The sequence below is a fragment of the Onychomys torridus genome, chromosome 7 (genome assembly GCF_903995425.1).
Source record: "Onychomys torridus chromosome 7, mOncTor1.1, whole genome shotgun sequence".
NCBI lineage: Eukaryota > Metazoa > Chordata > Mammalia > Rodentia > Cricetidae > Onychomys > Onychomys torridus.
In genome coordinates this window covers 7,048,546-7,075,972 of record NC_050449.1, presented here as the reverse complement: position 1 = coordinate 7,075,972, position 27,427 = coordinate 7,048,546, and the positions used below count along the sequence as shown (strand labels likewise).

The window sequence follows — 27,427 nt, the reverse complement described above, 5'->3', positions numbered from 1 at the left end:
AAACTCAATGAGCTTCAAAAACATGAAAAATGGCTGAATATTCTAATAGAAATTTAGTAAATGGGTGGTAGTAATATTTAAAAACTCACATAGAAATCTTTGAGCTGAAAATAGCATGATTGATCAAGTTTATGAAAGAATAATGGGATCAAGCAGAAGATATTTAAACTATAGACATGATCTCTGAAAGCAGAGCCTTCAGAAAGTATTTGAAAATACACACATGGATGTGAAAGTCATGTGGGAAATTTGGATCAATGTTCAGAAGATGCTAGTACATAATACTAGAAAAAATTCAAACATGGAGAAGGACACCGATATTCAATGACAGGAAGGGGAAATGTCAACAGTCAGACTTAACTCAACTGAATATACTTGGAAACATCTTCAAACCATGCTCTCAAAGGGGAACAATAAAGAGGAGAAATTTCACAGCTGCAGGGGAAAAAATAACAAATAACACATAGATGTGCCCCAACTCACCTGAGGAAAACAAAACATCTCACCAAAAAACTCTCTGTCTGGGAGAGGCATGTAAGATTTTCATTTGCTGAAGAAAAAACAATCTGTCACTCAGAAATACTCTATCTAGCAAAGTTATCCTTGAGAAATAAAGAAGAGGTACACATATTCTCAGACAAAGACAGAGAAATTATGTGCACTAAATTTGTTCCAGAACAAAAGGTAAAGGGCTTCTTCAAATTGAAATCTACAACAATGAGTGTGATGAAGTAATGAGAAGGAATAAGACTCACTGGTAAGATATGCAAACTCCTCAAGAATATCCCATCATTAAAAACATGCTGCATAGCCATGCATATCTTTAATGTGAGTACTAAAAACAACTAATTCTACATAATAATTCTACATTCATATGCTATCTCATAGGTAGTAAAGAAATATATCAATTGGGATGGCAAAAAATTCAACCTTTGGAAGGAATGGAGAGCAAATGTGGAATTCTGTTTGCAAATGTCCTTTTACTATTTAATTTTTGGTCAGATGTTGTCATTGAAGTTAATCTGTCATCACTTCAAATGATGGCATTAGAATTTCTGGATAGATGCAAGAGATACATAGGAGGTTCAACTTAGGGCTCACTCTAAAGAGTGTCAAGAAACAAAATGTCCATAGTATCAAGGATTAATCATTCTGTCCTCTCCTCTTCTCTCTCTCTCTCTCTCTCTCTCTCTCTCTCTCTCTCTCTCTCTCTCTCTCTCTGTGTGTTTATGAATTTAAGGCTCTAAGATAATGTATTTTTAATGTAATGATTTCTATATGGTGTTCTTAGTCTCAGGCATGACATATTCCTCTTCATCCACATTGATTCATTTTCTTTTCAGATGACTGAATTTCATTTTCACTTTGCCTTGTAAACACAATTTATGTGAATCCACAAAATACACATATAATCTTTGTAACAACCCAAACTCTTTCTTTCCTTATATCAACATCACTCCACACGTCCATAATCAAGCCCTAGTCATTAAAAGACCAGTTTATAGTTAAAAAAAAAAAAAAAAGCACTGTGTAGTTGTTCAGTCACATTCCAAACATAAAATACTACGATGGGGATAATTTAATATTCAAATAATTTGCAAACTCTTTTCACTGCCATTCCTGCATTAGTAACTTTAATTTCCATTATATGTGAAATTATATATTTAATTAACTCATTAATTCCAGTCATTACACAATTTCCTGTCTGTTATATTTTGTTATAACATCATCATTGTGTTATACTTGACGTCTATGTGGAAATTAAAATTTCTTTTTTTGGAATATAGTTATTAGAATAAATGTATGTAAAATCTGAGATTTTAATAATGATGAGCATTATGCCTTTATAGCACATACAGCATAAGGGAGTGCTATCACATATAGTAATGCCCTGAGGAAGAAAACGAACAATAATTTGCTGAAGATGTAGCAGGAAGGGCACAGGGAGTGGGCAGACAATTTAACTGAAGCTGCAATGAGTCCAGCACTCAGGAGGCAGAGGAAAGCAGATCTCCTGAGTTGGAGGTCAGCACCAAAACTACATGGAGAAACCCTGTCTCAAAAAACATAAATAAACAAACAAACAAATAAATAAATAAATAAAAGGAAGCCAGGCTTACTATCTTTCTAAATATTGCTATAAAGTTGATATACATTTTTAAATTTAATTTGAGTCTGTGTGAGTATATGGACACATGCATGTAGAGCCAGTACAACATGCAGAAGTTAGTAGCTGGAGTTACAAACAGTTCTGAGAAGTTGGACATAGGTGGTAGGACCTGAACTCTTGTCCTCATTTAACTATGGACTCATCAAAATCTTTACAAGCTTGGGAAGTCAAACTCTATCTCAATTCCATTTTGGTTATTAAATATTATAAGGATATAATATAAAAAGGACCTATGGTTTCTGAAGCCAGAGAATTAAATTCTGTGTATCAATTGCATCTTTTACTGGGGGCATCTTTCCCTTTAGATTGAAGTAGTGAGTATATTTGGGGATAGGCAGAAGATATATATCTTTTGAAATATGAGCACATTTTTCATCCCATTAATTTTTAAAGTTTTTTCATACTACAGTTTTGAAAGTGAGCATTTGAAATGGCATAGTATACACAGAACATCAAATTCCAGTGAGTGGCACTTTCGTTATTATTTCATGAATAGACTTGGTAATGAAGAGGAGTGGTGTACTGCTGAAGCCTGTACATATGCCATACAAAAGCCCTTTGTTTACTAAAGTAATAGTTCTCAGTAATAACTCCTTTGGGAATTAACTGGCAGAGTGGCTTCTCACACGGAGGCCTCTTTTTCAATAATAATTCATAAATTACGTATAAAAATACAGCTGATCAAACAGCTTAGCATTTTACAGGTGCAGTACTGTGATAGCAAGCCACATACCCAGAGCCTTCAGTCATGATTTCTCTATCATAGGTTGTATGGAGCACCATGCCCTGGTGCCCTTCAAGAGGTCTGGGCACAACAGACATAAAATTAGAAACCAAAGTTACTATAGTTGTTCTCCAGTGAGTTTCCACTTTTTTTTTTTTTATTAAGGTTTTTTTTCTTCTATTAAGTCATCAAGATATTGTATGACAATTCACATCACATTTTACTTCAGTAATATGAAACAATTTCTTGGATATGTATGCTCTCATTCCCTGAGATTAGTTGAAAAGTAACAGCATTTACCAGGTTCATGGAATGGCTCAACTATTAAGAGTTCTTGCTGCTCTTCCTGGGGAATCATGTTCAGTTCCTGGTACCATGTTAAGCAGCTCCTAAACACCCATGTAGTCTTGCCTTCTACCTTGGTTTTTTTTTTTTTCTTTTTATTTGTTTACTTTAATTGTTGTTGTTCTGCTTATAACAAGCTAGCTAGCCCAGGAGCTTCTGGGAATTATTTGGCCTCTACCTCCTATCTCTCATAGTAGCACAGAGCTGACAGTTATTGGCTAATGTGGCCAGCTTTACAAAATCCTGTATATTCAAATATTGGTCCTTACACTGGGAAAGCAAACACTTCACCCACAAAGCTAATTCCCCAGAACCCATACAAGAGCTTAAGAAAACCCTGAATTTAACAGTAGTTATAAGATGCTGCAATTAACAAAATAAAGAAAAATACATTTGCAAAAAGCTTACAGACAAAAAGCCTATTTTTGGGGTTTCAATTTTTGATTTACAGTCTATAGCTGGAATAATCAAACTCATTTAGAATCATGTAATAGAGACAGCTCTGAAATAAAGAAGGAAAGCAATATATAAGACTAAGGAAGGGAGGAAGTGCAAATGGAGAAACTAGGCTGTCCCAAACTTGGAGACCCAAAGAAAATAATGCAGTGGTGTTTTAAGAAAGATATCTCAAGAGCAGAAATCAAAGGAAGCCTGTCCTCTTCAGAAATTAGAGGGAGCATCAGGGAGGGGTTGGGCATTGACCAGGAGTTAGGTGGGTGAGACTAACAAAATCACCCTGGGGAGGGGGAGACAACACCCTGAGATTTCTTGGCTCATTCCTATAACAAATATTTATTGATTACTGACCATGAGAGCTGATAAAGCCCTCAAATAAACTCGAATGTGATAGTGAAGATATGATCTCTGTAGAGTAAACCAATGGCAGTTGTGTAAACTTGAAAAGGGGACTAATTTCTTTAAAATTAAAATGGCTTAAAGCTGCTGAACTCAAAGGGAATAGTCAAATCTTCCTCAAAGATGATTGCTTTTCTGAACAAAGCTACAGTCGGTGAAATTCCCGAAAAGTCCTTGTCTTAAAGTCTCCCATGACCTTAATTAAGATCATTGTGAAGTGCATTGATTGGCATCTCTCCTACTCATGTCCATAAGAATACATGTTAAAGCTGTAAATGTACTAAGTCCAAACTGAATATTTCTGTGTCCAGATATTAGAGCAAATGATATAAACTTCATTCTCAGTTGAAGCTTGGGAGCTCAAGAGATGTGTTTGTCTTTAGTTAATAACCAGGAAAGATAAAATAAGCAGAAAAATAGAATTATTTTTCAAATAATTCATGAAAGCTTAGGTTTATTAAAACATCAAAAGACAGGGTCTCCTATCAATATAGAAGATGTCTTGTACTGTACCCAAGTAGAAGAAGGGGAAAATAGATTTTTTTCCTTACAGTTAATTTCATAACTATAAAATCTAATTTGCAACTTAAATTCCTACCAGCATATCCTATGAGGTGCATTTCATTATAGGCTTCCCTTTCCAAATGTATTCCATTATGAGGCACAGACAGAAGTGGTCTGTTACCTCTGGTTCTTCAAAACAAAATAGAGACTTTTTAGGCCTCAATTTCCTTTTCCATCATAGCTCTAGTATATTCTAGATTTTGATATCATTCACAGAAGGTTTTAAGTTTTTCTTTGGTTGATCGTTCTCTTTGCTGGAAATTTGCTTATTAATAAAGTAAACTTCTATTTTTACATACTCTGTATCCAATGACTAGAATTATTTTAAAGATATTTTTATCCTTTGAAAATGCCATGCAGGTAGACAAAGCATTTTCATCATATTCATCCCATCTTTTTCTTTCATACTACTCATAGGCTTATAGACATCTCCCTCCCAATCTCATGCTCTTTTCTCTTTTCATAATTCACTAAGTACAGGTAGTGCTACCCATATGTGCTTCGGGCTGGGGACATTCACCACAGTGTATGCAATCTGTCTGTGACTAGACACTTAAAGAGTTATAAAGTCCCCCTCCTCAGAAGCTATCAATTGCCAGTAGCACTTGGATAGTGTGGGAACCTCCAGAGCCCCTTTTTAATGCATAATAAATCTTTGCCTCGCTTGATTGTTCAAGTCTTGTGCAAATAATCACAGCTGCTATAAGTCCATGTGTACAAAAGCCATGTTATGTGTGGAGGACAACATCCTTATTACTTTCTTTCCACATGAGTATTGAGTCAGGAAAGGTTGATACAGATATCCCATGTATGCCTAAGTACTCATAGTCACTGTTCTCAGTATGTTGAACAGTCTCTTCATTGACCACAACTCACTGCTTAAACAAGCTAGTCTCTGACCACTGTTGAGAACAGCACAAATCTATAGATAAAAATATAAATATTTAGAAAACTATTTGACAACATGAACACTTAGCAAAACAAAAATAGTAGTTTATCTCCTAAATCCTATGATCTCCCCACTCATAGCCTTTTGACCAAGTACCAAGCATAGTTTCCTTCCTGTGGTGAAAGCCTCAAATCAGAAAGTAGCAGTGTATCCCCCCACAGCATTCATGGCACTATTCCCCCTGGGGGCATATCTTTCCTGGGAGATTGCAAGCTCCAGTGTTGTGAAGGATCTTTAGTGTATTTTCTCCCCCAGTATGCGGCACACTTCCTTACAGATTATGAAAACTACAAGCAGAGAGCATATTTGCTGGTCAGTTTCTCTATGCTCTGCAAACAAACAATGGTGTCTTTAACAATGGGGTCTTAGCTATGGTGAACAGCCAAGAGCAGTATCGATAGACTGCTATTCTGACTGCCTCCCTGACCAATATCTTGTAGGAAGTGGCTTTTCCTGGCCTGGGATTTTCATTTAATAACCGATGTCTTTTGAGAGTAACTAATGACTATACTTCCCAATAGTTATGTTCAAGCTAGTTTTTTTTCTTTCTTCATTACCATTTTAAGAGAATGTGGAATGGGACTTTTCCTTCTATCCCTAAATTATCTCCAGAAACAAAAAGGTAGAAGACAACACACTCTTCAGTGACCACATTCCTTAAAGAGATACATTAACTATGTAAACAGATACTCTCCTTAGAAAAATGAAAGCTTTATCAACCATGTAAGATCACAGGACAAACCACAGAATCAATCATGCAGACAATTAGGAGACAGAAAAGAGAAGAAGGCTGGAAGAGAAGATGCCTGTGTTCTTTATTGCTAATTCCTGGGTTGAGAATCCTTGACACAGAACAGAAGATATTGAGAGAAAAGGCCAAAGAGACACTTGAGGGCTGGTAGACAGTTCTCACATATCTCCTGTGGATTGAATGGATAATTTTACTAGAATCCCATCTCACAGAAGTGAATGATAATTGAAGAATGACCAGGAAAAAAAGTGAACGTGGCTTGCACCTCAGAGGCTGGCCCTAGGTGGACGGAGCACTCTTCCCAAGCTTCCTCTGCAAAGTGATGTTTGCATGCAAACACGAGTCATAGTTTTGTTCCGATCTGTACCAGAGGCACTGGCCAAAACACAAAGTGACAGGAAGAAAACTACAATCAAAGCAGGTGAAATAAAAACAGAAAAACAATAGACTTTCTCTTTTACAGATCAAATAGCTCCTACCTTGAGAGGTAGACCACATAAGGCAGGGTGGATTCCTAGACAACATATCATCACCTGTGTTCTCAAACACTCGGCTGGAAGACATTATCAAAAACCAACCCCACTGTTCCAGATTCTCCAGGCCCCTCGAGTCCCAAGCCCAATTAGGGAAGGAGGGATAGGAATGAAGAAAATCCCATCCAGAGTTAAGATATATGCTCTCCATTGGTCTGAAATGGACTTCTATTTAGGTGGGAGGGAAGCTGTGTGGATAAACACATATCTAGAACAGTTATAATATTATGTGTTTTAATACAACTTAAGATCATAGCTCTTGTAATTCATTCAGTTTTTGTATTTTTGTGTTGAATATCTTGAGGTTTATTTATTTTCTCAATTTTATATTCAACTATAATGGTTTCCTATAAATATTACCAACAATACTCAAATGTTCAGAAAGCCCATTCAAATTTCTGTTTCCTTATTCTTAAAATATGATATTGCAGAGGCATTTAAAATGATTCATTGAACATGATATTTCTTTCACTGCACTGATTTTAAATGAGTAGTTTTTCAAAATTTTTATGGAGTTGCCCCTATATAACCTATTTCCTTTCTATTATAAAATATTATTGACTATAAAGCATATACAAATCAAAATCACATTGACAAAGTATGTCTTTCCTGAACACATTTCTATATTAGGTAATATTTTTATCCTTGTTTACCCTTCAGGTAGTTATTATTAAAATATAAGTGAATATGAATGGATATGCTCATGTATTTAGTTAGCAAAAAGTAACATTGTGCATTTTAGTGTTTTTATTTAACACAGACCAACACACACACACACACACACACACACACACACAAACACACACACACACCCTAAAACCTAAAACTCATCTTATTTTTATGGTGACATGTATCTCATTAATTTTACAGATTAATAGTTCTATATTGTATTACTTATACAGCAGTTTATCCAACCAGGTCTCTGATGAGCAAGTGGATTGACTCTGGGCTTTTATTATTGTTAATAATGCTAGATTGAATAATTGTGAGTATACATCACTTCATATTTCAAAATTGTGGTATATGTGCATGTGTGTGGTTGCGCATGTGCAACCTGTGCATGTGTATACATGTGTGTGGGGGTTTTTAACATGTCTAAAATGAGGTTGCTGATTCAAGGGTGAGTGGGCCTCTGATCTTGCTGGGGATGGGCAGACCCCTGGGGTTCCAGTCTCCTCCATCAGTGCCTGGAATGCCCTGTCATCAGACCTGCAAGCAAAACATATTTGTTAGCCTGCATGCTGTACCATACCGAGAGCAAGAAATGAGCTTGGCATGCACACTCTTAAAACCTCTTTAAGTGAGAGCATGAGAAACACTCATGTTCATAGAGATTTCTCAGAAGCATAGTATTCTGTGTCTTCCTACATTTAATTGTTTCAGAAGCAGAATTTTATGGATATCAAGGATCCCATAAAGCATGCATAGATGTTATCCTGATATTAATAATTCATTATGCTGGTTCTGTTTATTTCATTTATAATTTATAAAATATATACATTTTCTTAGAAAATATATAGTTTTGAAAAATGTATATTCTATGATATAGCTTTGTTGTGTTCAATCCCTTGTGTATCTCACCCACTCATTTGGGAGAGAACTCAAAGTCCACTGTAGCAGTGTCTAGTATGGACTTTCATTAGGCAACTTTTCTTCTTGTGTTGTCTAATGGATCTCTTGACCTTATTTTTTTTATAGCTAATTGAATCTTTAATAATTTAACCAGTGTCTTACCAGACTTCTCTAACCCAAAGCAGTGAGTATTGAACTTTCTCTTCTTTGTTTCTATGTGTTGGCAGTTTTTTGGTTCATGTAAGTGAACTGTGGTAGGTGTCATTAAGTGTTTTGCTTATTTCAATTAACCGAATGTCCTCCAAGTCAAATCTTACACTAATGTGTGGACTGTCTTCTTACTTAAGTCTAAACACTACCCCATTATATATATAGCATTTTCTGTATTCATTCATTAATAGATAGAGACACAGACTGAGGTCATCTCTTCCATTCAATGAAGAGTATTGCAATGAGCATGAAACATAGGTATACTGGACATCCTATTTTATTTTCTTTTGAAATATAACCAGTGATGCAATGTTGGTAGCTCTACTGAAGGTTTACAGTCTTCAGAAAGAAGAGCATCTCTTCTTGGCAGCAGCTGTGCTGATTCATATTCCTACCAGCAGAATATAAACTAGCTCTTTCCCCCACATCCATAACAGTACTTGTCATTTATTATCTTTTTGATAATAGCCTTTCCAAGCAGTGTGAGGCAGTAATGTAATTTGGTTTCACTTTGAATTTATCTTGTGATTGTGGGTGCTACATGCTCATTCATATCTCTTCTTTTGAAAAAAATTCCATTTTTTTGTTTACCCAATTTTTAAAGTTTAGATGACTTTCTTACTATTGAGTTGAATTCCCTTTGATTTTTAAATATCACCTCCTTATGAGACAGATATATAATTTCAAATATTCTCTCCTACCCTGCCTATATGGTGGTTTTTTTTTTTTCACTCTGTCATCATTGTCTGTTTTTTTTTTTTTCATAAAGAATCTTTGTTGAAGTATTTGACTAAATTTTTCTATTATTAATAAACTCAAGAGTCAAATATTGGAGTAAAAATCTGATAGATTAAGAAAGCATTGGAGGAATGATCCTCTCTCTTCACACCCCAATTGAAAGGGCCAGCAAATCTTTCCAAGCCCTTCTCTACTTGTTTCTGTGCCTCTCTATCTTATCGTGTCCCGGGACTTTCAAAATCTCTAGCTAATTCTGGTCAGCTAGTCATTGGCTCTACTCCCTGTTTCAAGGTTAACTTTATTATCAGTCTCAGAGTGTGACAGGATGTTCAAATATCCCACAGCGCTTTGTAGCTTGGTCTTATTACATTTGTCTGGTTTCTCATGTTTGCCTGTATTTGTGGGTTCATAGCCAAATATTCATCATGAATACCAATGTCAAAAAGCTTTTCCACTCTATATACTTGTAGTACTTTAAAATTTCAAGGCATTTTTAGATTTCATTAATGTGTCATGTTAGGGTTTCATTTGTTTTGTTTTGAGGGGAGCTCCATGTCTCTTTGGGAAGAGACCATCCTTTGTCTTTTCTTGGTACCTTAGTCAGGTTGACTATGAATGTGAGGGTAGGTTTACAGACTTGGCTCTGACTTATTGGTGTGTGTCTGCAGTCATGTGATTATTTTGACATTTTTAATCACTATTAATTTTGTAAAAGATGTTATACTTAGTGGGATGCATCCAGTATTTGCTCCAGATTCCTTTGGTTATTTAGAACACTTTCTGTATTGTTTTGTTTTCCATTCTTGGCATGGTGAGAACACTCATCCTTGTCTTCTACTTGATCTTAGTAGAAAATTTACCACTTCTTACCAATGACTATGTTAGTAGAGATCCATTGCTCTCAAGTGTTGATCAGCAGTCCTTCTAAATGAAATTTGCAGAGAGCTTTCATCATTAAAAACATTCAGTTTCATCTAATGACTTTTCTGTATCCACTGAGATGAATTCTTATTTCTGTTTTTCCCTCTATCAATGAATTACTTCATATTCCTAGATTTGCCTGTATTTCATGTGACTTACTCATATTGGAAGAGGATGCTCTCTGGTTGTTAGGTATTTCTTCTGTGTTTATCAAAGCTGTTGATATATCAATATATCATATTATCAATATTATTCATATAAACATAATCCTAATTATTCTTATCAATGAAAACCCAGAGTCAGATATTGAAGGTGAAAGCTGAAAGATCAGAGAAGCAGAGCAACAGCCACTTAGAGACTTCTTATCTCTACAAATCCTCAGACCAAATGGAGCCATTCTGTCTCTATGAATCCTAAGAATAAATGGGGGTGATCCTATCTTTAGGAAACTTCAGGCTGAATGGGGGGGGAGAGATACTGTATCCATCCACATTATATTCCTGTCTTCACCTCCCTAGTTCTGGAATTAAAGGCATGCACCTCTCAAGTACTAAGATCAAAAGTGTGAGCCTTTGAAATGCTGGGATCAAAGGCATGAGCCTTCCAGGTGCTGGGATTCAAGACATGAGATCCCAAGTGCTAGGATCAAAGGTTTGAGCTACCACCACCTGGCTCTGTTTCTCTTTTAGATTGGTTCAATTTTGTGTAGCCCAGGGTGGCCTTGAATTCCTGATCTTCCTGCTTCCTTCTCCCAGATGGTGTGATTGATACAATTATGTTTTGAAATTTTAAAATAGATATCTTCAATGTTTATGTGTTAGTATAGGCATACATTAAAGGCATTATATATTTAATGTACTAAATAAGTGATAATTGAGACTGAATTTGTGAAGTAGAAGGGGGGTTACATAAATACACCATATGGCAGCATTATATTTTTACAAAAGAACATTCTTTATTTGGTATAAATACTGAAAGAAGAACAGCAAATTATTATTTATGGTTATTTTCTGGGGACTTCAGTTAAGAATAATATTAAGTACCATATTTTCTTTATCCATTCTTCAGTTGAAGGGCATCTAGGTTGTTTCCAGGTTCTGGCTATTACAAACAATTTTGATATGAACATAGCTTGGGTATATGCCCAAGAGTGCTACAGCTGGGTCTTGGGAGAGATGGATTCCCAATTTCCTAAGGAAGCGCCATATTGATTTTCAAAGTGACTGTACAAGCTTGCATTCCCACCAGCAGTGGAGGAGAGTTCCCCTTGCTTCACATCCTCTCCATCATAAGTTGTCTTCTGTGTTTTTGATCTTAGCCATTCTGACAGGTGTAAGGTGGTATCTCAGAGTCGTTTTGATTTACATTTCCCCAATAATTAGGGATGTTGAGCAATTCCTTAAATGTCTTTCAGCCATTTGAACTTCCTCTGTTGAGAATTCTCTGTTTAGTTCTATAGCCCATTTCTTAATTGGACTGTTTGGGCATTTTGATGTCTAACTTCTTGAGTTCTTTATATATTCTGGATATCAGCCCTCTGTCAGATGTGGGGTTGGTGAAGACCTTTGATCATTCTGTAGGCTGTTGCTTTGTCTTGTTGACCATGTCCTTTGCTCTACAAAAGCTTCTCAGTTTCAACAGGTCCTGTTGATTGATTATTTCTCTCAGTGTCTGTGCTACTGGTGTTATATTTAGAAAGTGATCTCCGGTGCCAAGGTGTTCAAGACTACTTCCTACTTTCTGTTCTATCAGGTTCGGAGTAACTGGATTTATGTTGAGGTCTTTGATCCACTTGGACTTAAGTTTTGTGCATGGTGATAGATATGGATCTATTTGCAGCCGTCTACACAATGGAGTACTACTCAGCAGAGAAAAACAATGACATCATGAGGTTTGCAGGCAAATGGATGGATCTTAAAAATTCATCCTGAGTGAGGTAACCCAGACTCAGAATGACAAACATGGTGTGTACTCAACTCATAGTAAGATATTAGATGTAAAAAAAAAAAAAAAGATGACTAGACTGCTACACAACTCCAGGGAGAATACCAAGAAAACAGGACCCTAGGAAAGACACAGGGATCACCCAATGACAGAGAAATGGATGAGATCTACATGAACAACCTTGATGACAGTGGGAGTAATGAAGGGCAAAGTTTGAGGGAAAGAAAGCTTAGGGGAGCAGGAGATACCAGCTGGATCAAGAACAGAAAGGGAGAACAAGGAATAGCAGACCATGATAAATGAAGACCACATGAGAACAGGAATAGGCAGAGTGCTCGAGAGGTCCCAAGAAATCTACAATGATATATCCTCTGTAGACTGCCTGCAATGGTGGAGAGAAAGCCTGATCTGACCTAGTCTGGTGATCAGATGGCCAAACACCCTAATGGTCGTGCTGGAACTCTCATCCAATAACTGATGGAAGTGAATGCAGAGATACTTGGCCAGGCCCCAGGTGGAGCTCCAGGTGTCCAATTGTTGAGAAAGAGGAGGGACTGTAAGAGTGTGAATTGTTGAGCCCAAGATTGGAAAAAGCACAGGGACAAATAGCCAAATGAATGGAAACACATGAATTATGAACCAACCGCTGTGGAGCCCCCAGCTGGATCAGGCCCTCTGGATAAGTGAGACAAATGAATAGCTTGAACTGCTTGGGAGGCATCCAGGCTGTGGGACCAGGACCTGTCCTTAGTGCATGAACTGGCTGTTTGGAACCTTGGGCTTACACAGGGACACTTTGCTCAGCCTGGAAGGAGGGCACTGGGCCTGCCTGTACTGAATCCATCAGGTTTAAATGAATCCCCAGGGGAGTCTTGGCCCTGGAGGAGATGGGAATGGAGATGAGGGGATGGGGATAAGGTGGGGGTGGTGGCGTGAGGGGGGAGGACAGGGGAACCCATGGCTGATGTGTAAAATTAAAACACAAATATAGTAATAATAAAGAATAATATTAAATTGCATATGCCATAAACAGATGGTCATATGCTTAAATAAAAATGCTACCCCCTCTTTAAATGACCATCCTTGTAGCTGGAGAGTTTTCTCTGGGTCCTGTCAAGCCCTGGCATTCTGACATCCCACTTATAAAATAAACACACCAATGCTTATATTATTTAAACAGTTTGACCTAATGGGTCAGGCTTCTAGCTACCTAGTTCTTACATCTTAAATTAACCCATTTCTATTAATCTATACTTTGCCACATGACTTGTGGCTTACCATTACCTTACATTTCCCTTATTATGGCAGCGGCTGGCAGTGTCCCTCTTCTCAGCCTTCCACTTCCCCCAATTCTCTTCTCTGCTTGTCCCGGTTATACTTCCTGCCTGACTACTGGCCAATTAATGTTGTATTTACTAAGCAACTAGAGCAACACATACAGAACATCACACAGCACTTCCCATTTTCTTTTTTTCAAAATAGAAGATTTTAACTTTTACATAGTAAAATTACAGATAACAAAACAATTATCAAGTAAAATTATAGTTATAATATCTAGTCTATTTATAATAATTAGCCTATTTGGCAAAATTAAAGAAGATATTCTATCTTATATTTGTGAGTCTAGGATTACATATCTAACTTATCTTTTATCATAAGGAAAATTGTAACTATCTAGCTTCAACTGCATCAAAGACCTCAGAAGGATATAATATTACCTGAGAAACAGGAGATGGAACCCTGTAGGTATTCCCTGGTTACATGGAACTTTACAGGCAGGTTTTGGTACCCCCCAGCTGGGGAGGAGGCTGAAGGTGGGAGCCACCCAGGCCTTTAGAATTTGCCCCACGTGAGCACCAGATATTGGTGAAATTATTAAGGTCACTCCACATAGTTAAGAGGGAGGTATTTTTAGTGGTGTAACTTACAAATGAAGGGATAGATAGGTTGCAGGGTCTGGTGAAGGTATGGCACAGTCCAGCAGTGTTCTCTGGAGAACTCTGCTTGGTCTACCTCCAGCTTCCAGGGTCCAGGAACCAATGAGTGCCCCGGCATCCAGAATTCTGGTCTTCAACATCCTGTCTCAGCCCCACCTTGTAGGCATGGCCATTACGAAGCCTCAATGGGGGTTGGAACTTCCAGGTCAAAGCTGGAATGGCTACCCACTACACATCCCAGTATGCATCAGGTACTTAATTATTTGTTTATTTATAACACTTTTATCTTACATATAACTATGTACCCAATGTAATACCTGAACAAAATAAATAAATAATATAGACATGAAGACTCAAAACCCGGTTAAGTATACATTCTAGCTTCTCTTTTTTTAGTTTGTTTAGTTTCTGTCAATGTATAATTGTGTTTTCATATTTGGAGAAAACAGACAAGTTCTAATACATTTCATCAGTACATGAGTGTGAGTAAATTTTAACTCTGAATTGATCAGCTTAAAAACATTTGCTATGGGTTTCCAGAAAATAGGGATTTTTTTTTAATGAAGTCCATGTTTCTCATTAGTAAGACTAGCATCAATTTTAGGGGCCCTATCTCCAACATGACCATAAAATTGGGATGAAATTTCTACCATGTTGCAAAGAGGGACAGTAAGCAAAGAGAATCAAAGGCAAAATGAGAGAGCTAGACTGGCAGAAATCAAAGCAGAAAATAAATGTAAAGCTAAGCATGGCACATGACTCCAGTCTTGCTACATGAGAGGCTGAAACAAAAGGACCTGAAGTTCTGGAACAGTCTATGCTACATGAGATCCAGTTTCCAAGCAAGAGGAACCAAAAGAGGTGACAACTTAGGACCAAAATAGCAAGGGGATTGATTAGAGATTGCATAATCTTGTAGAACTTGAGAATTGTGTACTGACATTAAGAAAGGACACAATCCTGGTCAACTAGGAAGCTAAGCCTTCTTGATAGGGAATTTAAAAATGGTGACCCATGTCTAAACACGAGAGCAATAAAGCCAGAGCACAAAAGCTACTATTAATCAATTGAGAATGCACCCTGCAATTGAGCCCATCACCTAACCTCTGATACAAAAGCCATCACTGAAAATTGAAATCCAGGCTTTTCCTGAGCACAGGTGTGAGAAATCATACATTCCTTCATGATAATGCAAGGGCAAAAACCTTTATAAAGGAGTTATTTTGGCATCTGTGGCAAAGAATTATTGATTTCTGCTGAGGAAAAGTTTACTACTAAAACATTTCATAAATGCTTGAAGAAAGGTCAGAATTCTCATATCCTATTGATGTGAAGAGAAAAAGGCCATTTGGGGGGTGGAGTTTACAATGAAAATGTTTTAAAATCAGTAAGAAAAATTCAAATAAATAATTAATAAAGTAGTGATCAACTTGTTAAAAATGTTGCAAATTTATTTTTTTACATTTTATTTTGTATGTTGACATAATAGAAGGTTTACAGAGGACAAAGGACAACTTAGAAAAGTTGGTTCTCTCCTTCTACCATGTGAGTTCTGGGGTGGAACTCAGGCTGTTCAGCCAGCAGGTGCCATTAAAGGATGAGCCACATTGCCATCCCACAATTTTTAATGTATGCATTTAAGAAGAATATGTAAATGCAGAATATTTAATTTAATTAACATCTAAGAAATATTCCACAAAGTCTATGAAGTAAAAGAGAGAATTTGCAAGGTAGAAAAGGACTTGAAGAAATCACCCCAGTACACATAGAATTCTCAACTGAAATTAAAGTTTGAAACAAAGACAGTAACTTGATGGGTGAATTGAATGCTAAGGGATAATAGCGCATGAGTTTATGGTCATAAAGTCATTAGACTACAAAATTAAGAAAATGACCACTAAAACCATGGCAGCTCAATTGTGAATTATTTGTGAAAGGTTGTAAATACTTTTATGTAATACTACAAGCCAGAAATGATTCTGTAGTATAACACTGCCAATAACACCATAAATACAAAGCCACTCACAGAATTCAGAGCCTGGTAAGAGAGTTTTGTTTTGTTTTGTTTTATTTTTCTTTCTTTTTTAATTAAAGGTCAGTTTGCTAAGACAGAAAACACAGTTTTACAAAAGGCCTAAAAGTACATGATATAGCAAGAAGAATGCAAGACATGCTAAAATATACTCAATAACTTTTAAGGTTAATATTTTTAATTTTATACATGGAAGTGTTTATCTACATGTACGTGTGTATGTGCACCATGTGTGCAATGCCCATGGTGGTTAAAGGAGCTGTATCCTCTGGAACTGGAGTTATAGGCATTTTAACTAATATATGGGTTCTAGGACCAGCCCAGGGTCTTAACCACTGAACCATCTCTCCAGACCATAACTTCTAGTATTGAATCAAAAGGATTGCATTTCTAGATGTGCAGGTCTTTATCTTGTGATGTGTAACTTTTAAAGTTATTGACACAGAATTCCTTAAACTAAGTAGCTTAAATGAATTTTGGCCCAATGTAATGTCTGAATAAAAACATAATAATGTATTTATTACTGGATGGTCACTGTAGGCCCATTTAATGCTCATTATAAAAACCAACAAAAACTAAAGAGCCTGAATATTAAAGGTCTTCTTTGTCCCTTTTCCATAGGAAGGGTCTTCCTTGTCCCTTTTCCATAGGAAGGGTTCTTAGACATATGTTTTACAGGTGCTTTACTGTAAATCAAAATCTATGAATATTCTCAATTTTAGCAGTATATGGATGATGGCTTGCATATTAAATTCCTGATAAGAAAGAGATTTTGTTTAATTTCTAACATATTGAATCTTAATTAGTAAGATTTGAAGTATTTTTCTTCACTATTGCCATTACCACTTCCTCTTGATGAAACATCAGTTGATACTTTCAGTTTCCTTATGGGTTCATGGTCATACATTTATTCATTTATACTGCTTCAATTTACAATTGAATTTAAACTCTGAGATATGTATAATATATATGATGAGTTTACACAGAAACTATAATTCAAAGGTGCTTATAATAAATTATGACTCCACTAAAGGCTCTTACAACCTTGATTTTGTATGAACTTCCGCCTGGTTTGTATTGTCACAGAAACTGTAGACAGCAGGGGATTCAGTTTAAATTGCAATTTATAAGAGATCAGTTTCAGGGACTGAGTATGTGCCTCAGTCATAGAGTATCTTCCAAGAATACACAAAGCCCTAGTTTCAATTCCTAGAATTGCAACTCAAAAAGCTAGTATAATTCTAGCATTTGAGAAGTAAATGCAGTTAAATCGGGAACCCAAGTTCTCCCTTTCTGGAGTCCAAGGTTAGCCTGGGCTACAAAAAAAAAAAAAAAAAAAAAGAAAATACTTTGTAATTTTATAGTGAGAGAACTGTGGGAACGTGACTCATGCCTCTGCTAACACAATATTTATAGAAAGGCAATTGTCACATATTTCAAAACTGAATATATATTTGCCAGTCCATAAGTTAATGTTAATATATCTAAAAAAGATTGCAAGCATTTTCCACAACATTTTGACTACATTATTAAACAATTAAGATCATATTTCTGTCTCAACACGTATAACAGCAGACATTTAGATAGCTGCTAAGCTGTATATGCATATAAGACACATATTTTATACATTAATTATGTATGAAATTAAGATAATTATTGAAATACATTTTCTTACACCAAACTTATATTAATGCACAATTTAATAAAAAGCATCCAACTTGTCAAAATTCAACTTACTTATAATTTATGTATCTAGTCAATAACAATTGATATGATAGAAATTAAAATATGACATTTTCTAATTTCTTTGGGCACAATCATCTTTCATATATAAGGAACATACACATGATAAACACAAATGCATAAATTAACATACACAAGTATACACATGCATGCAAATACACACATCTAGACATATACATGCAAAAAATGCATATAAATACATAGACATAAATATGTGGGGATGCACACATACACATACACATGCACACATAAACACATGAAAACATGCAACACACATACTCAGACATAAATATACACATGCAAAAACACATGCCGATGCATGTATAAATTAAACAGTGATATTTTTACCACATCACTGTGAATACCGGACTCCCAATTCCTCCCTTTTCTGAACATCCACTTGTTCTTCTGTCATGGTTACGCTAGAACATGTCCCTCTCACTATACAGATGAAAAAGACCTTGAGTTGGATGCTGGGATTGACTTCCAGGGCCAATTGTTTAATTGCCCGATTGCACAGACAACTGCCACTCCCTTTTCTTACTCTAGATGGAGAGGGCTGCAGATGTGCTGTGTGAGGGAAACGAGACAAGCGGCTGGTGAAACAGAAGCTTCTCCCTGCCTCCCTGGTCCCTGGCAGAACCCCCGGAACGGAAGCTCAGGTGAGCGCCTCTGGGAGCATAGCCATGCCTGCCTTGTTTCACTTTACACTCATGTAAGCATAGACTGAAGGAAGCACTTCTTCTTAGGATCCCATGGTCCTTGTTCATTCAGTTGATCCCTGCCTACCTTGTGCTAATGCAAACATCAACTTTATTTTCAACTTCAAAATTCCCCTGAATGAATGGAAACTGGAATCATCTGCTACATCCTTCATCGGAAGTAGATATAGAAGAGCAAGAAGTGATTTAGTCACATGAAATACATTTACAGAGAAGGTCCCTGACCTTATTAGGTTAAGTACTTTGGCAATTTTGACTACTATGATGAGTTTGACCTTTACAATGAAATCAGAGAAGGGAGAGAAGGTGGTGTGGGTTACAGAATGTTTGTAGTATTATCACCCTAAGATCCTAGGAAAACAAGAGCACTACTACAGTAAGCTCTGAGAGGCAGAGGTTTGAGTGGCAGGGTTGTAGGAGCCTGGCTCGTGCTCGAAGCTCTTCTGTTGCTGTAGTGAAAATGACTGACAGCTAAAGAAAGAAAGAAATGAGTCAAGGCAGTGAAAAAGAAGTATCTTGTTTTTAAAAGCTTTACAAAAATAACATTAGTTACAATAATTCTAGTGTTTTAGTCAAGTGCAATGTTCTGTGTGTTTAATAAAAATGCATTATTTCAACATGGAGGAAGCATGGAGACTCTTGCTTTATTTTATTTTTTTAACTAATTCTCCACTAAGAATATCAGTATTTTCTTGTTGAGAAGAGAAACTGTGTGTTCCTCCAGGTGACAGTCTTGCTTTGCTGGAACTCTCTCTGATGGGCATGAAAAGGAAAGAGTCACGTGACTAAGCCAGGCAGGCAGCACACTCCAGTAAGTCCAGGAGTGGTGATGCTGAGGTAAGGAGTGTTGCCAGCTCCAATGCATTCTACAGGACATTATAAGCTTCTATTTGAAAATAAATCAAAAGGAGGCTTGTGTCCTGCTTAGTACAGTTTATTTCTGAACACCTTCCATGGTATCTGTGTTTTCAGTAAATGTCCCTAAAGGCATAAAAACACATGAGGGTCAGACAGTGGTGACATTTTGATAAGAGTGGCATTGGTGAGGATTCTAAGGAGAGGTAGGATGTAGTCACGAGCAACAAAAGGGCTGCAATTTCTGGCATAAGTAATTTTTAGGAGACTCTAGATCTAAAATATTGATTTTGGAGCCTGAGCAGTGAACAAAACAGCACAGTTTTCTTCAGGAAATTTTGTACACTGTTTTTGGTTAGTAAGTGAAGGAAAATGCATCTAATGTGTGGAGGGTCCAATGTGTGAGGACAGTTGCTCTCTGGCTACCACACAAACATTGGCACTAGTTCAATATTTTCCATATATGTACATGTGTAGATGGATAGGTGAGAGAGAGAGAGAGAGAGAGAGAGAGAGAGAGAGAGAGAGAGAGAGAGAGGTGGATTTTTTTGGGGGGTTTCCATCTCACAAAAAACAAGACAGAAACTTATTATTAATTATAAAAGCTCAGCTTTAGCTTAGGCTTCTTTCTAACAACTAACCCATAGTTTTTAATCTATGTTCTTTCACATGATCAACATAGCTCATTTCCATTTTGTCCATCCTGCTTCCTCTATATCTGGCTGGTGACTCCCCTTTTCTTCTTCTTCTTAGAGCTCTGTCTGTCCCCAGAAGTGCAATCTAACCTCTTCCTACCTAGCTATTGGCCATTCAGATCTTTATTGAACCAATCACAGTGACACATCTTCACACAGTGTAAAGGAATATCTCACAATGTTTCCCTCCTTTTTTAAATAAAAAGGAAATGTTTTAACTCTAACATAATAAACTACAAACAATAAGAACAATTATCACATAAGAATTAAATTCACAACATCCAATCCATTTGTATTTGGAAAATTCAGAAAAAGTAATGTATTATCTGTCGTATCTTAGTGAGTCCAAAGTTTTGTGCATAATTTATCTTCTATCATAACTAAGAAAAACTATAATTATCTAGTCTTCAACTCCATCAAAGGTTATACTATAAACAGGAAGTGCAATGAAAGCTACTTCCAAAACTAATATATGAGAGAGCATCTTACTGCCTGAAAAGTCACCCTAAGATTACTCTCCAATTTTGGGGCTTCAATCTTTGACCTATAGGCCTAGAATATCTAGCAGACTTTTCTATGAAGCAGGAATTTTCAAGGACTGTCCCACCTTGTCTAGGAAAAGTTTGGCAGTCACCTTATTTTGTGTCCTGCTTATCCAATTTGGACAGCATACTGTCAGCACTCAAGGCAAGGGCAGACTCTTTTCACAGTGGCTAACTTTGCCACAAATCAAAGCAAACTGGATAAGGAAGTTTTTCAATGCCCATCATCCTCTTGGTACTAAATTGGTGCTGCCAGGAGCAGACTTGTCTCACTATTATGAAAAGCCTTATGTTATTAAAACATTTTAAATGTGATATTCTGTAGGTCTTTGAAGTGTTTAAAGATAACTTATCTAAAATGCATCTTTTACTGACCTTGAAAATACAGGTAACATGACTATAAGTTTGATTTTTATACATGACTAACTAATAATCTGTTTTTCTTTATTATCCTAAATACCATTCAAAGACTAAAACTTTACATTTTAAACAAGCTGCATAGGTACAATACCTTAAACAAGAGTAGAAACATATATACATTATAACAAAAACAACCTTAAATGTGTATCATCATACAAAAATCCATGCGCATGTAAAATATTTAAGACTTATGGTTGTTTAAAAGTAGAATCAAAAATCCACCCTTTCAGCTCATCATTTCTATACTATATCCTCCTTTTTCTCTTCAAAAAGAGATCCCTGAATCTAATCCTCTTTATTTAGTTTTTTTGTTGTTGTTTTTGTTTTACCATGACCAATAACAACTTGTAACCAACACCAATAAAGGATGATAAACATCCATAACCCATCAAATAACTACAAACCATCTACCCTACTTCTTGGGAATGTGAGTGTTGTGACTGTTTCCTGTTATTTGGTGAGTTGGCGTCTTTGGGGAACCCTGAGAAAACTGAGATAATGGTAGAGTCCTGACAATCTTAGCCATAACACTTGTTGTTCAGTTTCTCTGCAATGGGAAAGTTCACGGATTGTACCGGCTAGACTACTCTATGAGATGGGATCACCTGGGCCACCACTTTCAGTGATGTCTTGACTCTCTGCTCTGAAAATTCAGAAACTTTCAAAGGTAACATACATATCTGCATCAACACAAGTATGGACTGTGTGTTGTACCCAGCCAGACAAAGAGGACTTTTTGTTTTATGTTTGGGCAGATAAAATATATGCCACCTGTTTCGTTGTGACTGCCTCGACCAGCAAGGATGACACAACACCGGAGCTCTTCTTTAAGCAGTTTATTCAGGACCTTGTTAGTAGCGATGTCTCCCCTGGGCAAGCCTCTCCCAGCCCTTAAGTAGGTCTGGGCTACCAACCCCAGACAGCCACGTGGGCACTATCCATAGGTCCACGCATATGCAAGCGGCACACAAATCCGGCCATAGCCAAATAAGGAGCTGTTTACCACAAAGAGTACTTGCCGTCGGGAAGGCAGAGGGTGGAAGCCAGCGCCATCTTTAAGGTGCAGCTACACGCAGCTCTCTACAGTTCCCCCTTTTTGTTTTGCAGAGCAACAGGCATGAGTAGAGGTCTGATCTCTGCTAAAATGGAACATGTACTAATGTTTGTCCAGGTGTCCACCCAGAGAACACTAGACCCATCCGATACCCTTTTCACAGAGGTGGGAGTTAGGGTACCAACCCACATGCAATCAGACTTGCTCTTCTTGAGGTCAGCGTATCTTAGCCTCAAGTGCAGTGTGCAGGCCTCACATCCTGTGCCTAAATATCTTTTAAAGTAGCTTGGGGGGACTGTCCTGCTTCAATGGCTATAAAGGCTTGGATAATCATGGCCGCATGGCGACGCTGTGAGATCCTAATGCGACAAATGCACCACAAGCATACTAGGGAGGTGAGCACAAGTAAGCCTACTAGGGCTCCTATTCCCGCCCACTCCTTCAGGTGATCCATGGCTGTAGCAATCCAGGAAGATAATCCCTCCGCCAGTCTGGTATCCATTCGGGTCCAATTCACCGTGACAATAGCCACCCTCAGCTGGTCCATCAGGTTATCAAACTCTCCGGTCCAATTGCCTAAAAGATAACTAGACATCCTTTTAGATAAATCTGCAGCATGGGTAAAATTATTATATTGGACACTAGTCACACATAACCCTTCATATTTCCATTGGCAGGCGAGTTAGGCAATCTGCCAGAGGGTATCAATTTGCTCTTGAACCAGGTCAATTCTCTGGTTGACCACCATCAATCCTCCTCGTATTTGAGCATTGATGCCCTTTTGCACATCCAGAGCATGTGCCACATTGGCAGAAAGATTATTCAAAGTCTGTGCTGTCTGTACAGTATGATTCATGGCAATGGCGGCTGTAGCGGCTCCAACAGCCGCCAAGGAAATAGCTGTAACAATGGCGGCAGTAATGCCAAAATCTCTTTTTTTGTCTAAATAGGGTCATTGCATTAGGAGCATCAACTGGCATAGGCACCCAGCGAGGCATACAGGTAATTATGGCATAATCATATTTAGAAGCATTCCAGCATTGAGTATAAAAACAGGTATTATTATGGCAAGATACAGGCCTCCCTTTGCTCACTATAAACAAGAATGGAGGATACACACAAAATAGAGTAGGATGATAAGTAATATTAGCCAGTGGCTCAACTCCGTCATACGCACAGCCTGCATCAGTTCTGGCAGTGATGTCCGTGGATAACAGGCTAGGCACAGAATCCCAGGAGCCCAAGGCTTGGAGCTACTCCATGAAAACTGACTAATCCCATGCACTCCCCCAGCAATCATAACTAGGGGCTCTAAATTCATGCAACTTCCATTAATGCCACACAATAGCCAATTATCAAAAGGATTAGAAATATACAATTGAGAGGGATTTTGCTCACTATAATTACTACCTGCAAAAGTCTGATTAAAGTCTGTGCTTATTCCAGGAGAAAAAGTGAAACTCTTCCCTTGATTGGCCCAGATCACAGCACGAGACTGACAACCTGTCCAGGGCCAGACGTTCCCTCCATCTTGACCCCAACAAAAGGGGGCCCATTTTGGTTGACTAGGTGTATCATTTCCCAACACTTTAGCAGGCCACCATCCAGACACCCAAGAGGCATTGGCTGAAAAACAAGGGCCTGGTACAGGCAAATCAAACCATTCAGCCGTCTGGTGATATAACAAAACACATGGGGAAACATTTGATCTGTTTCTGACAATTTGGAAACAAAGAGTTCCATTTAAATCAAAAGACCTATTTTCTCCTATAGGAGCTTCCTCTGGGTCCATAGGGAGGTATGGAACATCCATACTTTTATTACTACTGAATAGCCATGGAAATAATGGTCTCAGAAACACTGACAGTATCCCCCATCTTAGGTCCATCATTCCCAGCCGAATCATCATTAGTGAGAACAGGGAGATTACTGTCTGCACAGACATGATCTTCTTGGCAATGGACTCTTCTCACAAGGCGCTCAGCAACCCACACCGGGTCTTGCTGATCCATGTCAGCACGGGATCGGGTCCATGCCAAATACCCGTCAAGGCATCTTTCCATTTCACCATTCCTTCAGAAGGACTGTGCTGACAATGATGCCTGTCCACAACAGAACAATTGGAAGCATCCAAATTCAAAAAATTCAGGGTAAATAATGCAAGAGAGAGTCTGACCTTAGGGGTACGGCCATAGCCTATTCCCCCTTTTTGTTTTTGAAGCAATTCCTTCAAGGAGTGATGAGCATGCTCCACAATGCCTTGACCTTGTGGATTATATGGTAGGCCATGTACAAGTTGCACATTCATCTGTTGACAGAAGGAAGCGAACTTCTGTCCAGTATATGCAGGACCATTGTCTGTTTTTAACTGTTGAGGCTTACCCCATGCTGCCCAAGCTTCTAAGCAATGAGCAATAACATGAGAGGCTTTCTCTCCTGCCATTGAGGTGGCGTGAATGATTCCAGAGCAGGTATCAACAGATACATGTATTATTTGACACGTCCAAATTCAGAGATGTGTGTAACATCCATTTGCCATATTTTTAGGGGAAGCAGACCATGAGGGTTAACTCCTAATCTAGAAGGATGATGAAAAATGACACATTGGGGACAATCTAGTACCACCTTTCATGCATCAGCATGTGAGATAGAAAACTTTTGTAGTAATGTCCTTGCATTAACATGAAATTTTTTGTGGAAAGCATGTGCTCGTTGTATGGCAGGAGCCACAAACATCCATTCCTGTCTAGTACACTGGTCCACTATATCATTGCCTTTAGCCAATGGACCTGGCAGACTGGTATGTGCGCGGATGTGTTGCACAAAAAAGGGATTCTTATGTTGCCAGATCAGTTTCTGTAATTGGCCAAACAATGAGCTAACAGGGCTAGAAGATTTGATGGGCCCTGCACATTCAAGGCTTTTCAAGGCATTAACAACATAACTAGAATCTGACACTAAACTAAATGCAAACGGACAAGCCTTAAAAACTTCAAGAACTATTGAAAGCTCCACCTGTTGGGGTGCACCTGGCAAGAATTGATGCTTTACGGGTTCAGTAGAATCCACCATATAAGCACCACAGCCCATCTTAGACCCATCTGTAAATATAACACTGGCTCCTGGAATGGGCTGGGAAGCAGTTACCTTAGGGAAAACTACAGGATGTTCTTTAAAGAAAGTTAATAGTGGATGTTTAGGATAATGGCAATCTATGTGTCCTGGATAGGTACAACGCAGTATTGCCCAATCATCTATGGCAGCACATAATATCTTGACTTGAGTATAATCATAAGGAACAACTAGCGTTTGTGCTGATGTTCCAAAATATTGTAAACACTGCTGAATACCCTGTTGTGCAAGTAATGTTACAGCAGTAGGATAATACTCAATTGATTTTGCAGGTGAGATTTTAGCATAAATCCATAATAAGGGTCCTTTTTGCCATAAAATCCCCGTAGGTTGTAACTGGGTAGGCAGAATGCACAAGGTAATATCATCATTATTTTGCACTCTTTGAAGAAAAGCCCTTTGTAACCTATCCTCTAATTTTGTTAAGGCTTCTTGGGCTTCATTGGTTAGTTGCCTCGGTGAATCCAAGGCTGCATCTCCAATTAGAATATCATATAATGGTTTTAATTCATAATTGGCCATTCCTAAACTTCCTCTTATCCAATTTATATCTCCTAATAATTTCTGAAAATCATTCAATGTGCAAAGATGATCCTTCCTTAATTCTACCTTTTGTGGCATGATATGATAATTAGTTATTTTAGAGCCAAGATAACTGACAACTTTGCTCTGTTGCACCTTCTCAGGGGTGATATAGAGTCCCTTTTGCTTTAGCAGTTCTACAAGTGAGCTATATGCTGCTTGAAGAATGCTCTCCTCCTTAGCTGCTAACAGTATATCATCCATATAATGGAGGCATCTCAGGCCAGGAAAACATGCTCTCAAGGGTTCTAAAGCAGTTGCTACAAACAGTTGACACATAGTAGGACTATTGGCCATGCCTTGTGGCAATACAACCCATTGATATCTTTTATCAGGTTCCTCATGATTAATGGATGGTAAAGTGAAAGCGAATCTCTCACTGTCTTTGCTATTCAGCGGAATGGAAAAGAAGCAGTCCTTAATATCTACCACAATAATAGGCCAATTTTCAGGCAAGGCTGACAGCAATGGAAGACCACGTTGTACGGGTCCCATAATTCTCATTTGCTCATTTATAGCTCTAAGATCATGTAACAATCTCCATTTTCCTGATTTCTTCTTGATGACAAATATGGGTGTATTCCAGGGAGAAAGGGAGGGTTTAATGTGCCCTTCCTCCAATTGCTCTTTCACTAATTGATATGCAGCATGTAATTTCTCAGAGGAGAGTGGCCACTGAGGAACCCACACTGGCTCCTCCGTTATCCAGGATATGGGAATACCCTCCTCAGAGGCCCCTAGGAAAACCCAATCCTTGTTTGGGTTTTAGGTACTGCTTGTATCGGCTCCTTTCTGCCTTGTAAAAATTTTCCCAAGCCAAAATTAGGATGACACCCCATATTTTTCATGATATTTTTGGATTCTTTGGAATATTCGTTACTCAATTGAAAGCCCATGGATTTCATAAGATCCCTCCCCCAAAGGGACACTGGAAGTTCAAGAACATAGGGTTGCATAATGCCAGAGTGACCTTCTGAATCTTGCCAATTCAACAAATTTGCACTAATATTAGGAGCACTGGCATAACCCAATCCCTGCAATGTTTGTGAGGAAGCCTGTATAGGCCAACCTCGAGGCCAATCTTTGCTAGCTATGATACTGTGATCTGCCCCAGTATCCAAAAGTCCCATTATCTTGGTGCCATTAATGGTTAACTGTAATGTGGGTCTCTGATCTAAGTCTAAAGATAAAAATGTTAAATCTGTCCCTGAGGATCCGAATCCCTTGCTTCCTCTTTCTTTGTCATAGGCTGGGTGAGAATCATGTAAGCTGGGTAACAGGATAAGTTGCGCAATTCTGTCTCCTGGGGAAATGGCAGTGATTCCTTTTGGTGATTCAACCATGATTTTAACTATACCTGTATAATCTGAGTCAATTATCCCAGGATGGATTCGCAATCCCCTTAATGTAGTAGATGATCTCCCTATTAACAATCCC

At 37.9% G+C, this 27,427-nt stretch overlaps 1 long non-coding RNA gene across 1 annotated transcript in view; it reads left to right on the top strand.

The window, feature by feature from the left end:
* LOC118587463 overlaps nt 1-27,427 on the top strand; it is a 502,157-nt gene that overhangs the window by 109,605 nt on the left and 365,125 nt on the right. Inside the window, exon 2 of the long non-coding RNA XR_004945457.1 lies at nt 18,538-18,650. This is a non-coding gene — a long non-coding RNA (uncharacterized LOC118587463). The remainder of the gene's footprint in view (nt 1-18,537; nt 18,651-27,427) is intronic.